The sequence below is a fragment of the Molossus molossus genome, unplaced genomic scaffold, assembly GCF_014108415.1.
Source record: "Molossus molossus isolate mMolMol1 unplaced genomic scaffold, mMolMol1.p scaffold_m16_p_4, whole genome shotgun sequence".
Classification (NCBI taxonomy): domain Eukaryota; kingdom Metazoa; phylum Chordata; class Mammalia; order Chiroptera; family Molossidae; genus Molossus; species Molossus molossus.
Genome location: NW_023425377.1, coordinates 82,638,698 through 82,653,700, shown reverse-complemented (window position 1 = coordinate 82,653,700; position 15,003 = coordinate 82,638,698). Strand labels below are relative to the sequence as shown.

General features: G+C 48.1%; 1 protein-coding gene across 1 annotated transcript in view; it reads right to left on the bottom strand.

Annotated features, from left to right (window-relative positions):
• SCARA3 (scavenger receptor class A member 3) overlaps positions 1-15,003 on the bottom strand; it is a 39,134-nt gene that overhangs the window by 23,287 nt on the left and 844 nt on the right. The gene's annotated exons all lie outside the window — the stretch shown is intronic.

Genomic DNA, 15,003 nt, shown 5'->3' with positions numbered 1-15,003 from the left:
GAAGCAGCCCGGGCGGCAACGGTGACCTCATTTTCCAAATGCTCTGACCACTGTGATCACAGCTGGAGTGAAAAGGCACCTTGGGCTGCTCTGGCCGGTTTGGCTCAGCGGTTAGAGCCTCAGCCTGCGGTCCAGAGAGACCCAGGTTCGGTTCCTGCTGAGGGCACGTACCTCGGTTGCAGTTTGTCCCCAGCCCTGGTTGGGATGTGCGGGAGGCAGCCACTCGATGTGTCCCTTTCACGTTGATGTTTCTCTCTCTCTCCTTCCCACTCTATCTGGGTGAAAAGGGTGAAGGGATTAAACAAAAACAAACAAACAAAGAAACAAACAAAAAAACTCATAGACACAGACACAGTATAGTGATTACCAGAGTGAAAGGGGGTGGAGAGGAGGTAGGAGAGGGAATAGGGGCATAAATGGCGATGGAAGGAGACTTGACTTGGGGTGCTGGACACACAATACAAAAAATGAAAAAATGTCCTCAGGTGAGGATTAAAAAAAAATGTAAACACCATTTAAAAAAAAGAAAAAAAGAAAAGAAAAGGCCCCATGGGCAAGGAACACTGGGGAAGTGAAGGCAGCTCTGCATGGGCTCAGCAGGGGAGGAACTGTGCGTGACCCTGAATTTAAGATGCCACCGTCCTCGCCATGAATGCCCTCTGTTTGTCTTCCAGGTCACGGCTGGCACGTCACTTCCTCAGTGGTCCTCCTGCAGCCCCCAGACTGGATAAGTCCCTGTTAAATAGGTTTCCACGTGTTCTGTATTTTCTCTCTGTAGAATGCAGTGCACCTTTTATTACTCCTCCAACAGCTCGCTTCCCCGTGTTTAAAATCTGAGGGCGGGGACCGTGTCTGTCTTGTCTGCCCTTCCAAAGCCCCTAGCACAGCAGTTGGCACAAAGAAATGCCCAACAAACACAACTTAGAATGAATCTATGAATGATGTTTATTATGCTTCCCAGAAGTGGGTCTATGCCTGCATATGGATCATTGGGGAGCTTGCGTCCAAGGTCAGCACCACACCCTCAGAGACTCTGAGTTAATTTGAGGGAGGATGGTGACCTGAGCTCACATCCATTATCCCATTTGATCCCTTCAATAGCCTGAAACGTAGGGTGAGAAATTATTCTCCCAGATTTACAGGTAAGGAAGCTGAGTTTGAGGGAAGGGTTAACTTTTAATACCTGGCTAATGTCACACAGCCAGCTGGTGGCAAAGCCTCCTGAATCCTGGTTGAGTTTTCTTCCTCACAAAAACAGACTCCAGGTAGCCTCTCTGTGATAGAGCTAGTGTGTTCGTGTGTGCACGTGTGTGTGTGCATGTGTGTGCATGAGCTCTGGAAGGGTGTGTGTACAGTGGCAGAAGGAAGGCTGACATGGTGGACATGACTGATCCCTTTATGCAGGGAAGGCAAAAGTAGGTTTACACAGAGTTTATTCTTGTATTATTATTTTTTAATTTGTATTGAATTTATTCAATTCAAAATTTACATTAATTCGAAAGGGTAGATGCACCTATATGTTCATTGCAGCGTTATTTACAATAGCCAAGACTTGGAAGCAGTCCAAGTGCCCATCAGTCGATGAGTAGATAAAAAAGCTGTGGTACATTTACACAATGGAATACTACTCAGCCATATGAAAAAGGAAATCTTACCCTTTGTGGCATGGATGGACCTGGAGAGCATTATGCTAAGTGAAACTAGCCAGTCAGAGAAAGACAAGTACCATATGATTTCACTCATACGTGGAATTTAATGAACAAAATAGAATGACAAACACAATAGAAACAGACTCATAGAGAACAGACTGACAGCTGTCAGAGAGGAGGGGGTTGAGGGGCTGGGTGAAAAGGGTGAAGGGATTAAACAAAAACAAACAAAGAAACAAACAAAAAACTCATAGACACAGACACAGTATAGTGATTACCAGAGTGAAAGGGGGTGGAGAGGAGGAAGGAGAGGGAATAGGGGCATAAATGGCGATGGAAGGAGACTTGACTTGGGGTGCTGAACACACAATACAATATACAGATGATGTATTATAGAATTGTATACCTGAAACCTATATAATTGAATTAACCAATGTCCTGTATTATCATTTATTAATTATTGTATTAGAATTATAAACCTACTTTTGCCCAGCCCTGTATGTATATTCTAAGAAATCAGCCTGTTCAGCCCTGCTTTGTCTCAGGCTGCAATCCCATCATCAGTCTGCCAGTGTTTCCAGGACAACTGCCTGGGAGGGTACCAGGATTACCTGGCCTTTCCCCGAAACTGGGGCCTCGGGCGGGGCCCACGAGGGTCCTTGATGCCTTCTGTACTCTGCCCCACCCAACCTCAGGCCCTTCACCCCCAGATGAGCTCAGTTACAGCAACGTTTGGGGCCGTTGGATTTACCGCCCTTTCAGGCCCCCTCGGGGAGGTATTCCTTCCACTCTTTGGAGCAGAAATGCCTTCTAGGCCTTCCTGCCTTGTTTCTCATTTCTCCCCACCCTTGATGATGCTCTCCGGCTCTCCCTCGTGACTAGGCCTCCTCCCTGTTCTGGCTCCAGGGCTAATTTCATCACTTCACTGTTTATTGCTTTGCAGGGAATCTGGGAAGACTTAAATCAAGCAGGGCTGACACCGACCTTCAGCAAACACCCCCGTGAAAAGCACACAGCTCCCTCCCAGAGCCCCCCAAACTGGCAATCATTAGCAAGTGGGAAGTAATAAAGACCCCAGTCCGGTACTTTGCGGAGCATCCCACGGGAGGGGAAATGACAGCTGCCAGCATGGATCTCGGCTCTCCCTGATGAAGGGTTCACAAGGACTTGGCCCTATTCCCTTTGCTCACATCTCAGCTCCATAACCACAGCCCTCCCCAGTCCCCCAAGAGCTCTCTTCTCTCTCTAATCCTTCGGACTTCCTGTTCACCAGGGCTGAGCCTCGGGCCTTGGGGACCCCTAACTTACCTATGTCAGGAATACTACAGCGACTCTCCGCTTTTGCCTTGTTTGCTTTAATGAGCACAAAATCCAAAGCATTTGTGAGGCTTTTATACGCCAAGCCCTTTGCAAGCATGGGCTCATTATATTCACATTATCCCAAGACTGATCCGGTCAGAGGATGGAGGAAGAATCAGACATAAAGAATTGAGAAAAGCTTGGCTTGAGGACACAGAGTCTGGTTGATTAGAATGATTGATTAGACGGGAACCTTACTTCCCCCTTGCACTGGGCCAAGCAGGCTTCACAGACACAGGAAAAGAATGTTCCTCCCTCTCTCCATTTCCCATGCCTGCCCTTTCCAACGCCTCCTGGGGTGATCTGTGTTGGAGTTGGGTGTCCGGGCTTCCCGAAGTGTTTTCAGAAATGGGGTATGGATGAAAAAGGGTCACACACCAACCTGAAAAGTTCGGGGAGGCCTGCGGGGTGGGCCTTAAAACTCAGAGAATGCAGGTAGCCACACAGGACGGTCTGAACACAACAATTCCTAACTAAAAGCAGGTCATGGCAGGTAGTCATGTCCTAGGCCTATAGCTCCTTGACCAAGGTGAATCTTTACCTTAAGTGAGCCTGTCTATTGTCTTTTTGCATCCAGAACAACATATGTTTGGAATGTCAGAGTCATCTCCTCTTCCAGACCCCTCAGAGCACACCCAGCACCAGGGCAGAGACCACAGAACCCCTCATTGGTGTCCTTTTAAAAAAAATATTTTATTATGTTTTTTAATCCTCACACAAGGATATTTTTCCATTGATTTTCAGAGAGTGGGGGGGGGGGAGTGTGGAAAGAGGGAGAGAGAGATTGGTGGCCTCCTGCAGGACCTCAACCAGGGCAGGGGACGGAACTGCGGTACGTGCTGGAATCAAACCTGCAACTCTTTAATCGGCAGGCCGACACTCTAACCGCTGAGCCAGACCGGCCCCTCATGGTTATCTTGTTCCCCAAACACCATCTCTATGTGTTCTAAATGTTAATTGTTAACTATCCTGTACCCAGCAATGTAAAAGAAATAGGTGTCTCTCTTGATCCGATCTCAGAGATGTCCTGCTTTGCTTTTTCCCACCTCCCTCATCCATCACCGGTGAATTTCATGTAACCCCCTTACGTCTCCTCCTTTGACTCTAATGTATAAAATAAGCTATAAAACTGACATTCTCTGGGGCATTTTTTCAATCTGTTGAGATTTTGCTTCCCAGCAACTGTCATCAGTTTGGCTAAAATAAACTCATAAAAATTCTCTACCAGTGTGGATCTTTCTTATGTCAATGGGAGTGGGAACTTGTAAGTCGCAGAACCCACCCTTCATGTTACAGAGACTCAGAGAGGATAAGTGACTTGCCAGCTAGTGGTTCATACTGTGCAGGAATCTGAAGCAAGATGCAAACACACATACAGAAGGCTTGCAGAATCGCATGTGCCCAGCTCAGTCAGGCCAGAGCGGGCGAAGCCTTTCCACCCAGGTCTGACATCTATTTACATGTGTGGCCTCCAGTAGCTCCTCATCTTCCTGAAGTCAGGAAATCTTGCCTCAGCACAGGGCTGATCACATAGTGGGTGTTCAAAACAAATGCGTTTACTGACCCTTTGAGAAGGCCTACATCCGTAGTTAATTGTTAACTTCTGCTACTTCAATTAAGGGCTCATTCTTATTCAAAAATAAAGATTAATGACTTAAAATGTGGTTTAAATATGACTTATTCTTAAAGTTCTCCATGGTGAGGGAGTGTTGGGGAGTGCTGATGCATTGAGGATGCAAACGCTTAAAGTTTAAAGCAGTAGAGATGTAAAATTAAGCCCTGGCCTGTGTGGCTCAGTTGGTTGAGCGCTGTCCCATGCACCAAGAGGTGGCCAGTTTGATTCCTGGTCAGGGCACATGCCCTGGTTGTGGGCTTGATCTCAAGAAGGGGGTGTGCAGGAGGTGGCCACTTGAAATTTATCTCCCTCTTCCTTCCTCTCTCTCTCTAAAATCAATAAAAATATATTTTAAAAGTAAAATAAAAATAAACTTAAAGCCCTGACCAGTTTGGCTCAGCAGTTACAGCATCGGCCTGTGAACTAAAGGGTTTGGGTTCAATTTTCTCAAGGGCACATACCTGGGTTGCAGGTTTGATCCCCAGCCCTGGTTGGAGTGCAGGCTGGAGGCAACCAATGTGTCTCTCCCTCCCTTTCACTTTATCTAAAAAAAAAAATCAATGAAAAAATAGCCTCAGGTGAGGATTAACAATAAATAAATAAATCTTAAAAAAAAAAATTAACACCTGGGGGCCTAATATTTGAACTAAAAAATGAATGAATGGGGGCAAGGTTAGTGTGGCAAAATGTAGGATCTGTTTCTCCTCCCTTTCTCAGAACTAGAACAAGGGATATACTATTCCTCTCCTAAAGTTAAAATGCCTCTCTTGTATTTTGGGGGGGAGATAGGTTTTTTTGCATTAGTGTTTCAGTTAATTACTTTAGAATACTCCTGGTGTTTTTATGGCCCTCCAAAATAAGGCCCTGGTCCTTCCCTGTGTCACATAAATTATCCATGGATTACTGAGGACTTTTGACATGCTGAAAATTGAGGAGCACCCGAGTATCAAACATTACGGGTTGCTAGGTGTCTGGCATCAACGGCTGAATCATCATATTGCAGGCCACGGTGTGTAAAGAGAGGCTAAGTTCCAACAGCCTCTGTTGCCTTCTTTCCCTCTCTTTTTCTTTCTTCCTTTTTTTCATGTTGCTGATCCCAGATAAAGGCTCTTGTGACAGGAGGGGGTGAGCTGGGGAAAGGACACTGGAGAAGATATGGTAATGCCTGGACTGTGGAAAAGCCCCTTTCTTGGGACAAGGTGAGGACAAGTTTGGGACAGCATGCTGCTCTGGGTAGCAAAGATCTAAGACTCGACAAGCCAGCTTCTGCCTCCCCTGTTCCAGAGGCCCCAAGAGATTGGAGCTGTCACAAGGGAGCCTTCTGGTCCCTGTACTAGAGAAGCCAGACTCACGAGTCACCTCCCAAAGACTCGGCCAGATTCCACTCTTCATCCAGCAATCTCTACCCCAATTACAGGCAGTGCCTTTAAAAAGAAAATCAAATAGCCTTCAAAGCCAGTGCGGTAAACTCAGACTCATAAAGCAGTGGCAACCACCAGAGACTTGAAAGAGCCTCTTTTCCTCTCATATCCAAGGTCATAATGTCCAACTCAAACACCAGGACAGCCACAAGAGGGACTCCCTATTGTCTAAGCCTCTGCCCCCACAAAGTCTGTCTGAAGGTGCATGAGCTGGTGCGTCTCGAGGCGTGACTGCTGACTCTGCGGGGCTGGGCTCCGTTCACTTCCTCTGGAGGTGGAGACGAGCCCGGACCTGCTCACCAACTGCTAACTCAACTGCGGTCGCCGACTCCAGCTTTCTTTTGGTTGACCAAAAATGTGGAGTTAATTCACTCTTTAGCCTTTCTGCAACCTACCAGCAGAGTCAGCAAGGGGGAGAGTTCGAGGAATTGAATAAAAGGTCTTTCTTTCTTTTGGGAACTTCAAGGAACATATTTTGATGATTATCTTCTACGGAGTTCACAGAGTGGGTTTTCAAAACAGCCAATTGGGTCAGTAAAAATAAAGATTTGAGAGTCTTCTCAGGAGCCAATGCTATATTTAAAATTGCAGAATAGCTATAGTCTAAGGTTGGAGAATGTTATAATTAAGGTTGCAAAATTGTTTTCATTAGAACCCTCCTGCTATTACCCTCTCCCCGGAGGCTTCCTTTGTGGATTCGTCTATATTCGGATGGGAATCCGTCTGCCCGTCTCGGCTCTAATGAGTCTAGTCCTTCCCTTGCAGATTCCCCTGCTCAACAAGTTGTCAGGATCTGCTTCTCTGCAATACCCACCTCCTTTCTGCTCCTTCATCCCTGAAATCCACATTCGATGCCCTGGGACAGGCATTTCCTCTCCCCTCTGCCACCTCTGTCTGAATCCAAGCCAGCCCACAGCCTCCCACCGTCTGCTGCCTTCCACTGTATTCCCGGTAACCACAGAGCCTCGGGAGCAACTTCTCTCTTTAGCCCAAGCCATTTTTATCCTAAACGACTTTCCTTCCCTTTCTTACCCTCAGCATTTCTAACTGGGGTATTCGTGGCATTTGGGTGGCACAACTCTTCATTAGACAGGATTTTCCCACACTGCGCAGACATTTGGCACCTTGGCCCACTAACTGCCAGTAGAAATCCCTGCTCCTTGAGGTAAGTCCAAGCTGCCACCCCATTTCTAGATACCCCTTTCAAGGGGTGGTGTGGGCTCTAGCTGAGAAGAGAACCTGAGCTATTCACTCAGTACAACAACCCCAACCCTCCCCCATCACATACACACTGGTCTCCTCCACTCCCCATGAGCCCCACAAATCAGTGGGATGAGAGGGGTCTTGATGTCTATTTTTTACCTCCTGGCCTTCAAACCCCGCTTGAGGTACATGCTAGCTCTCACGTGGCAACTTCCCTTCCCTTCTCTGAGCTTCATGTGCAAAAATAGTGGGGATACCATCTAAAGAGCTGCTGGGAAAATCCGGTGAGGCGATAAACGAAGCGTACCTGGCATGTGGTAAATACTTGGTAAATGGTAGTACCAGTTACTTCTGTCAGGATTAGTCCTCTGTCACTTTCAGGGTCAATTTCCAACCTTCAACAAATGCATTTTCTAGAACCTGGGCTGCGGCACACTAGTTCCAAAATACCCTTCGTGAAAAAGGGGTTCTTGGATCAAGTAAGTCCAGAAAATGTTGCACCCTCTTTCGCCATCTTAGAAACTCATTTCAATACACTAAAGCTTTTTTAGCCCTTCAAAAAGAAATAAGCCCATTTCCACCTGTGTTCAATTCGATGTTTCTCAAACTTACTTGACCATAGAACTTCCTACCATTCTTGAAAAAAAGTGATCAATGAAAACCCATGGGAATGGTATTCAGAGGTACACCTACTTCAGGGAACACTGTTCTGGATAGGTACCTCACCTGGACTGGGTTATTTCTTCATCCTGTCTCCCACCATCAACTTTAGTGGAGGCAACCTTATGTTGAGAGCCCACCATCTGGACCTCAGGGCCCCATGACCTGGAATCTGTAGGTCTCATCTCCTGGGTGGCCGTAGCTCAGCCTGGCCTCCCTCTGGAGCAGAAAGCTTACTGTGTTCCATCTGCAAGATCCCAGCAACTTCCTTCTGCTTCTCCCACTGTTTTGCCTGATCCTCACTGCATTAAGCCTCTATACTCTGTACTTCATGCAAGCGATTAGCTGAGCCCCCAGGATCAGCTTCAGCTCCCTGGAGCCTTTAGCTTTCTCTCCTGCCCTTGTGCCCTTCCTTCCTCAGCCTGTTTCCTCTGCCTTGTGCTGGGAAAACCCAGCCCCATGGAACATGTCAGAGAGTGGTGTGGGTTTGGCCCTGGTCAAGTCCTGCCATCTGGATCCTCCCTCAATATTCCTCCTCTTCTCAGCCCACTCATTCTCCAAAGATGAACTCACCTCCTCCTTTTCTGAAAAGACCCAAACCATTAGGCTTAAGCTCTTCACCTCCCCCTAACTCCCGCCAGCTGTTTTGCCTCAAACCCAGCAGGCGAAGGTGTGTGGAAACTCCAGTGCCCTGGGACCAGAGCAGGGCACTCACCCTACACTCTCAATGAGCATGCCTTTTGACACAGCAATCCCCCTTCGAAGCATTTTGTTCCCTCAGGGATTACGTATTCAACTAGGCTGAGATGGATGTGTAAAGATTATCACTAGAGCCCTGGCCGGTTTGGCTCAGCGGTTAGAACGTCGGCCTGCAGTCCGGAGAGACCCGGGTTCGGTTCCCGCTAAGGGCACGTACCTGGGTTGCAGTTTGTCCCCGGCCCTGGTCGGTCGTGTGGGTGGCAGCCACTCGATGTGTTCCTTTCACATCAATGTTTTTCTCTCTCTCTCTCTCTGTTCCTCTCTCCTGAACAAAAAATGGAAAAATGTCCTTGGGTGAGGATAAAACAACAACAACAACAACAACAACAAAAAGATTATCACTAGAGCCTGCAATAAACCTGAGGAAAAGGGTAAATAACTCAAATGCTCATGGATAAGGGGTTGGTGAAATAAATTATTGTAAATTTGTATTATGGAATATTATGCAACCAGTGAAAAAATAAAGCAGCTCTATATTTATTGCCCAGGAAAGGTATCTATGTTCTATTGTTGAATTTTAAAAACACATATGGATAGCCCGACTGGTGTGGCTCAATGGCTGAGCATTGATCCATGTATCAAGAGGTCGCTAGTTCGATTCCCAGTCAGGGCACATGCCCAGGTTGTGAGCCCAATCCCCAGTGAGGGGCATGTAGGAGGCGGCCAATCGATGTTCTCTCTCACGGATGTTTCTATCTTTCCCTCTCCCTTCCTCTCTCTCTGTAATATCAATATAGGAAAAAAAAATTTAAATAAAAAAACAAAAACCACATATGGATAGTATAATCTTACCTACGTGGGAAAAAATCCGTGTGCAAATATACACAGAAGGGTTTCTGGAAGAAAGCACATCCAGATCCTGTCAATTTCTCCGAGGGCTAAGCGTTCGTGTGAGTGCTATAATTTTTTCCTTTTCTGAAATTTTCAAAAGTGTTCGTGATGAGTATGTGTCATAAAAAGATGAAATGCAACTGGTAACGCAGAAAGCCTATGTCCGCATCCTTCCCGCGGGACCCCATAAAGAGAGCCTTCCTCCTTCCCATGGCAAAGCTCACCCACGCCTGCCCTCCCCACCGTGTCCCCAGTTCTCCCTTCTTCGCTTGCCCTCGACCTTCCACTGAGCACAAGACAACCCCACCTTGACGACCCCTTCATGCCTGGCCCAGCTTCTTACTTTAATTACTTAGTCCCCTTTTTCTGAAATTTCTTTGACATGAAGCTTCCCTGCACCTCTGCTCCCAAGCCACCCATTCCCCTCTCAGCCCGTGCAGCCTGCTCTGCCGTTGTTGACCTCTTTCTTGGAACTTTCTCCCCTTGATTTCCATGACATTACCATCATAATTCTCTGCATGAGTTCCTGACCACTCCTCTTGGATCCTTCACAAACTCATTTTCTTCCTCTCATTCTCTAAAAGTAGAGATTTCCCAATGTCTCCAGGGAGAGGGAGCAACCAAGCCATCTCCTGACAAACCCTTCCAAATCCTCTCCAATGTCAACAGCACGCAGTTGGAAGTCCTTAACATGGCACTCAAGGCCCCCTGGTCTAGTGACTCCCTGTGTCTCTCAGCCAACTCTCAACTCCAAACACCCTTAAACATATTTACCCAATGACATAATGCCCAGCGTTCACCAACACTGTTTCTTGCCTCTTCTGACTGTCCCTTGAATGACCTGATCCAAATCTTGCCCACCCTTCAACCAATCCCAAGTCTTTTTGAACTGCCCCAACCCGAAATGCTCTCTTTAGCTCAGGTGATTCTTATGGAATCTACCATCTATAGCACTCATGGGTTCTGTATCACCTCCCTTGATTATCTGGTTTTCCTAAGGGTGAATGTCCAGCCTCTGCTTGAGGGCAGGAGCCATCTTGGTTTGTCTTTAAACTTGCATGCTTTTCCCTCAAAAGCAGGGACTCATTACATGTTTGCTGACTGAAAAGTGTGGGAAAACATCCCAGGATAACCAATATTTTAGCTTGGATTTAGGTGGATATAAAGGTATCTCATCTGAGCCTTGAAGGAGGTGTCTGCAAGTCTGCATCTGGAGATGTGTAAGACACTGTTGGCAAGATGAATCTAGAGCTCAGAAAGGTAAATCTGGTATCATCCACCTATTCCCATGTCAAATCTATGAAACTGGGCAAGACTGTTGTAAGAATGGATGCCCAGTAAGAGCCAAGGAGTCCACAGATGAAACCATAGACTCAACCTGCGAAGGAGGAGAAACGCAGAAAGAACCAATACCACCCAAGCTGCCTCCTGGGACCTCTCTTATGACACTTACCACTTAGTCTTTTTTTAATGGTTTGGGCACAAATCTTAAGTGTCCTAGCAAAGGGTAAGCTCCTTGAGAGAAAGGGTAGTGTCTGAGCTCTTCTTTGCATCTTTCTTGGACATGGATATATAAGCCCTAGCAATTAGCAGTTGGTCAATAAATATTTGCATAAATCTTCACTGAACACCTACATTAGGTTCTGAGAATACCACGGTGTGATACCTGCCTTTAACGATTCCAGCCCAGTGGAAGACTCAGATATACCCCCTAAACGAATATAGTGGACACCTCCTATGTAACAAGCACTGTGTGGGAGTGAGTCAGGAAAGAAGCCGACGGGAACCCCATGCTCATGAAACTCACACTCTGTGGGGAAATGAGTGTGTGTGTGTGTGTGCGTGTGTGTGTACACTCACAGAAGAAAAAACAATACAGTAGAATGTTAACACTAGAAAGAACCTCAAAGATCATCCAGTCTACTTGCAGATGAGGAGACTGAGAGCCAAGGAGTATCAATGACTTCATTCTAGTTATATAGTCATAAAGTAGTCTGTGACAGAGCTGGGCCTAACCTTGGGCTTCAGCGCTCACAGCACACACGCACACACACACACACACACACACACTAGTTCGATCATAATTCACATGGGCAGTGTATATATGACTGGCACAGTCTGTCATGCTGCTGTACTTGCCTAGTCTAACACCCAGCACAGCTGCCTGTCCTTCACGAAAACTGCCAAGCTATCCACCAACATCTACTAAGAAAAATAATTATTTTTCCTCTCTCTGAAATTAGCTATGGGATGTGAGTCTTCAGTTATTAAAATCACCCCAGCTGGATGGCAAGTTGACCAGTGGTGTGTGTGTGTGTGTGTGTGTGTGTGTGTGTGTGTGTGTCTGAGAGTTTGGAGGTGATCCCCAACATCCAAGCCCCTTCTCTCTCCCCTGATTTGGGCTTTAGGGGTCTTTGCACCTTTGCCACATCAGCTCCTTTTCTTCTAGTCTTTCTCCTGCCCCAGGGTCTGGGGATAGAGGTCAGACTTCCAAAGGATATCCAGTCTGCCTGCTCCTGAGTGGATAATCTCCCCTCATGGAGCTATGGGAGGTGGATTTTCCTGAGATCACACTGCTGTACTCCACAGCCCCCTCCTCCCCCTGCCGGTCCTTTGCCCACATGGAGTGGGCACTGCTCTCTGATTCTGTGGGGAGGGGCTGTTCCTCCCACTCTTGGGGAACAGTGGAGCGTGTCTCTGCCCTGTCCATCCGTGGCAGCTGAGGACAAGTCTCCCAGAGGCAAAGAGCGGCCCCTGCAGCAGTCCTGTTTTCCACCAAATCATTTCTGCTCCCCAAGTGGTACTCAGGCCCAGAGCTCCGGGGCGGAGTCCCGTGCAGCAGAGCAGGATGGCCTCAGGGATACCCAGGAGACCAGGACCCAGAGGGGGAAACACTTCGAAGGCAGGGCCAGGCTGCTGCTGGGGGTGGGTGGGCTCCCATGACAGGACGCTTTCATCAGAGCTATGGAAACAATCTTACAGGTGGCTCTTAAAGGCTCAGCCAAGCCAGTGGGAAGCTCCAAGGTGGGCCCGTCACCAAGGGGCTGGAGGCAGCTGTGTGGCCTTCAGGTGTGAGGGGCTGCACCTGGGGCTAGGTGCCAGCTTGCATCAAAAGCTGCAGCTGCCTGGGAGGCCTGGCTGGCTGGCAGGCAGGCAGGAGGGGCCTTGGGGTGGAAACAGCTTGGCTGGCAGAGTCAGCCCTGGCTCCTGGCCACTGGGGGCAGTGCTCCTCAGAGAACGTGTTTTCTTGTTTAAGTACCGTCCCGCCAACAGTCCTCTCCCCCTCAAAACATAACATCACTGTGTTTTGCTTTGAGAGGGGACGGTGAATCTTTGTCAACAGATGTAATTCTCAGATTGGTGGGGCCTTTGGAGAAGCATCTAAAGCCAGCTTCCCCTCCGGGAAGAGTCGCTCTGGAAGGGGCTGCCCTGTTCTGCCGGGCACTTTCCTTTTTCCATGTGGGTGAAAAAAAATCTTGATTTTTCACACTCCACAGATCCCAAAGGCCAAATATTTGCTGTCTGCCCTGCCTTTTCCATCTCAGGCGGAGGTGGCGGCAATTCCTGGCTCCCGATGAGGACAAGGGAAGACCCAGCAGGAGGTGTGCCCCTCGTCTTTCCCTGGAGCTCCGCGGCCCTGGTCCCCGGTATATTATGGGAGAGCACTGGAAGGTTTCCTGGAGACTGGAGGAAAAATACACGAGAGCTGCCCTGAAGGCCTCAATGGGCAGGAATTGGGCCCCACGTGGCTGTTGGTTGAGAGCAGAAAAAGGAAGCGAGAGGGGCAGGCACTGGGCTTCTTTCTGGGACTCCCAACCTCCCGGCCAGCAGGCCACTGAGATCTGGTAACATGAGGAAACATTCAGCTGGTCCTTCTCAGGAACCTCCTCTAAATATTATCACACCAGCCCTTTTCTCCTCGACTCAGAGGAGAATTGCCTCGCGGAGTTTCAGAAAGGCGGGTCATATGTTCCCGACTCCCTGTTCCTTGGGAGCTGGGTGTCTCCTCCATTTCAGAGGACTTCGGCCCTGCCTGTTTTGTCCGCACTGTATTTTCTCTTACAGCGTTTGTCTGGATGGTCGGTGCAGCCAAACCACTCTGAGAATGTGCAGCATCTCAGCAGCATCATTAAGGCCGAGAGCAGCGTGGGCTCCAGGCCTGTGGTCTAAGATCTTCCGGGAGGCTTCTGGGTAATGACCTGCCCCAGCCGGCTGACTGAGGAGTGTAAGGCTCCATAGATGTAATAGCCCAGAGCAGAAATCTCCTGGGTAAGGCTCCTCCTGCTGCCACTCAAACTCCTGGGGGTTGATTATAACTTGCTAGCTTCATCCCAGACAGCCCAAAACATGGTGAGGCCATCAGGAAGGACAGAGCGACCAGAGAAGGAAGTGTTCTGGCCTGGAAGTCAGGAGGCCTGGGTTTTACTCTCCCTGACTGGCTGTGAACCTTTTTTTTTTTAATACATTTTTCTTGATTTTTTTTTTTTTTTATCCTCACCCAAGGACATTTTCCATTTTTTGTTCAGATAGAGTGGGAGGGAGAGAGAGGGAGAGAGAGGAAGAGAGAAAGAGATAAACATCGACGTGAAAGGGACACATCGAGTGGCTGCCACCCACACGACCAACCAGGGCCGGGGACAAACTGCAACCGAGGTACACGCCCTTAGCGGGAACCGAACCCAGGTCTCTCTGGACCGCAGGCCGACGCTCTAACTGCTGAGCCAAACTGGCCAGGGCGATTATTTTATTTTATTTTATTTTTTTAGAGAGAGAGGGATAGAAACATCCATGTGAGAGAGAAACATCAATTGGCTGCCTCCTGCACGCCCCCTGCCGGGGATCGAGCCTGCAACAGAGGGCATGTACCTGACCCGGAATTGAACCAGAGCCTCTCGTCCATGGGACAATGCTCAATCCACTGAACCACACCAGCCGGGCACTAGCTGTGAATCTTAAGCAAGTCCTTTCTCTTGTCCACAGGACCAGCAATATAATTTGCGAGGCCCAGTGTAAAATAAAAGTGTGGGGGTCCCTTGTTAAAAAAAAAAATTATTAAGAATTTTGAGACAGTGACAGCAGAGCGTTAACCTAGCACCGCGACCTTCCAAGTGCAGGGCCCTGTGGGAATGCACAGGTTGCATACCCACGAAACTGGGCCTACCTGTTTGGACCTCAGTTTCCTCAACTATGGAGGCTGTATTCAATCAGAGAAACCCTCTGGCCTTTATATGGAAAACAGACAAACAGCCGCTTCTTCAGTGCCACCTGAGAGTAGAGTTTCAAGCCCTGCAGATGACCTCAGAGGTCCTTTGCAGTATCAACGTTCAATAAGTCGAATAGGTAGTGAGGTTCTCACTGCTAGGAGCACAAGCATCTGCCCTGGGTACTATGGAAGGATTAATGAAAAACATGGGAGACAGCATGAAAAAACAATGATGGTTCGCAGCGGCATAGCCTGCCTCTCCCTTAGCCTGAAAATGAACCCGAAGACCAAGCATGTTCTTTC